Genomic DNA, 3,718 nt, shown 5'->3' with positions numbered 1-3,718 from the left:
ATTACAGGAAAGATCAAAACACCCATCAATATATAAAACCAGTTATAATAAATTAAAGTAACTTAATGGTTATATTATTCATTCATGCCTATAAAAAATCAACTCAGAATTGTAGCCAAAACATTGAACTAGTTGGCCGAATATGGTTCTAGTTTTAACGTGTTATATTCTCAATAACACGTTAAAACTAAAACTAGAGCAAATATTGCCTGCCTCATGGTATCTACTGCTTAAAGTCAAAATAAATATTTTTTTCACATATACAACTAATAAGAGCTCTTTCGAAACGTCAAGTTAGTTGCACAGTTCCAAAAAATGGATCTCATGGAGAAGAACTGGCAAGGAACTCCATAGACACTCTTTTCAATTTTGCTATGCACGGGATCCTAGCTTCCATTACTGGGTCGAACCAATTTGCAAAACTTTCACAAAGCAGCCTGGAGTCTGGAAGTTGCGGGATAAGTATCAAAATTTATCGTTCCATATTAAAGGAACCGAGTATTTATGACCCAATCAGGAAATCACGAGATCACTTTTGCAGATTTTTAACCACTAGATTAAAAGAACTTGATGGAACTGAAAGTGACAATTTTCTGTGTGTCGAACATCAATTTTATTCACAAATCGCCTACATTTTTGCGTGGGGAATGAACTAATCAGTAAAAAAAACTGTCTGTGTTTATTTAAAAGCTTTATCACGTTTTTGTTCAACACGTGAGCGTCTGTTTTATTATTATATGTACTTGTTTTTAGGCATTGATAAAAAGGTTGACGGTTCGGGGCGTCTGTCTTCGTGACTTTAACTTGTTGCTATTGTTTTAGTTAAAACAATGCTTTGGTATTTTAACCAACTTGAAAAATGTCCGCTTTGATAGATTTTTAACATGCTTTTATTAGGTCGTCTTGTCAATGTAACTAATATTGGAATCTAGGGTAACTAGACTCTACCTACTCTAGACCAGCGGTTCCCGAATTCTTTTGGCTTCGGAACCCTTTTCGTTTCACCATTTTTCGGCGGAACCTTAGCTTAAGTAAGAAGTAAACTAAAGACGTAAATACTCTTAGGTACGGCTCGTGGCGTGTGGTAGCGCACCAAATGGTTATATGGTTAGAGACATATTCATTATACTCAGACGTAGCATGGCTATCTGCCACACGGGCCAGAAAACAATTTAGCTGCCCTTGACTTTGTGTATTATGTGAATAGTTTTCAGTTTGAAGACTGACAAAGTAAACGCAAAAAGAAATAGATTGGGTTTGTACAGGTGCGAGGCGAGCGAGCGCGATTTTTTTTAACTATAAGAAGAAGTTCTCAGCACCCGCTAGCATTGAAAGACATTCAGTGGTAGCCGGTATCGCGAGCGAAGCGAGCGCGATTTTTTTTTAGTTTAAGTACCTACATACACAAAATAAACAAAACCACTGTAAATTAATAAGGTCTCAAAAAGTATAATATCCACACAAAAAAGCAAATTATGCAAATGAATAAGAAGCAGCTAGAGTAGAAAGCGCTATTGCTTTTTCTGAACCAGAGGAATAAAAAATAAACATCAAAGGAAACCTCGACGGAAGAGCGTGAATTTTTTTCGGTGTTGGATACTTGAGCAATTAAACGAACATAAAAGCATCACACGCAACATGGAGTCGCGAGCGAAGCGAGCGCGAAATTTTCGGATTCGCGGAGGTGCAAAAATTGGAAATAATGTCACACTTTGATTCATGGTAAAAATAGCCACTGGCAATACTGTATGCCGTGTCAATTCACGTCCTGGCAAATGTAGGAAAACGTATAATCCTGGCGATGAAATAAGCCCAAAAAATGCGGTGATTTTTGGCCGACTCGCTACTTACTTTTGCCGATTGCCGAAGATCTGGAGGTATTAAGTTAATCTACAATTTGTAAAAAACGGAATTAAATTATCTGCTGCCGTGGCCTTCCCCCGCCACTTGTCGCGAAAGTACGAGAGTTACACTCCCGAGTACAGTACCCTACAGGCTACATGGTGCCTAAATGGAATTTTGGAATGCAATATTTAAAACAATTTAATTGAAAATGAATAATAATTTAATATTGTCAACAGTGAAACGATTTACCATATAGAAATCTTGAATTTTCCGCGGAACACCTGAACCGCAGGGTTCCGCGGAGCCCCATTTGGGAACCGCTGCTCTAGACTCTAATTTAATCGTCTTTCAAGGATCGCAGCGCCATGAAAATTTACAGATGTATGTAGTTCTGATAACAATACAACACATCTAGTATGGTACTGTCAAACTGATCTGTAATGATTTTTACGTGGTTTTGGCTCTAGTGACCTTTTACTGACCTCTACACATGCTTCTTGAAAACTAAATAGCAAATCGATAAGTTTAGGGTAAACGCTCAAGGTCTACGCGGTGCAATGACTTTAAGGCCCATGGGGAAGGTCAAGGTGACTTACGATACATCGCCTATGGTTACAATATGTACTAAAGGGTAGAAACTACCTTTGCTGTTATCAAAATACTTACCCGGTAAGGGGTTTAAAAGTTCTGCTATAGGTCCTTTGCTGACCTACTTAGGTCTTATACGATGAGATGATCTTTCTGATAGTTCTCAATCATAGTAATATTTTTTTTTTCTATCATATATACCGCTGCTGAAGACACTGACATAAGTCTGTTAGAGTTGGAGTCCATACAAAATCCGACATTGTCCTTTTGACTGTAAGAAAAAATACTGCCTTTTGAACTTTGATACCAGCCCGGAAATTAGGGCATCAATCATCAAATTTTCAGAAACACAGAAATTATTTCTAATAAATTGTTTAATGACAATTTATGACGTACCTACTTGCATTGCGGTGCTCTTGCGGTTTTCTAAGTCAATCATCCAAAGTAAATAATACGTAAAATCCTTCATACTTAGGCAATGAGTAATTAATTGGGCTAGGTAAGTCACCTGCCTTTTGAGGTCGAGTTTATTGATGCCAGTTAAGTCATCTCAATTTTAAAACGTAATGATTTTCTAAATACCGTTAATTCAATTTTCCAGATTTCTGTTTCATCGTCCTCCTGCCCTTGTTTTATTTGTTTTTCCATTATCTGCCGTCATTGTACAAATAACATTCTATCATTCATCGTTTTTTTTGGTTATCATTTTCCTGTATGCCTATCCATTCACTTTCATGCTCAAAAAGTTCCTCGCAAATTTTCCTTATTTTTCGGTATTTCCATACAATGATTGCCGATTTTCACATACCGGTGTATCTCTCAAACTCAATATCTCAAAGGCACACATCCCATTTATAATGCCATGTGGTACAAAGGACCTCACCTCTCAGTGTTGCCATTTACAGCAGTAGTTCACCATGAATGAGCGAACTCCATGAATACAGCCTGTTGCTTCGATTGTAGAAGGTTACTGGGTCGTATAGTACATAGGATCTATTTATATAGATTTATTTAGGTTATCAGCAATGTGGTTAAAAAAAGTTATGGTATCGTGAAGTACCACGGCAATTGATATTTATAGGTGATTCACACGCAGTACAAAGCCGCTCAAATATTTCATACTATGTCCATTACGGAATCCGTTTCCTGCTCTCCTGATTTGCCATTCCAAGATAACTTTTACTTCCAAAGTTCTCAAATAAAATTTCTCTTTAATAACTAATTATTCACAATATACATATTTACATTAATTGAAAATAAAATAAAATAAACTTATATATATATA

This window comes from Helicoverpa zea, chromosome 14 (genome assembly GCF_022581195.2).
Source record: "Helicoverpa zea isolate HzStark_Cry1AcR chromosome 14, ilHelZeax1.1, whole genome shotgun sequence".
Lineage (NCBI taxonomy): Eukaryota > Metazoa > Arthropoda > Insecta > Lepidoptera > Noctuidae > Helicoverpa > Helicoverpa zea.
This window is presented reverse-complemented; position numbering follows the sequence as displayed.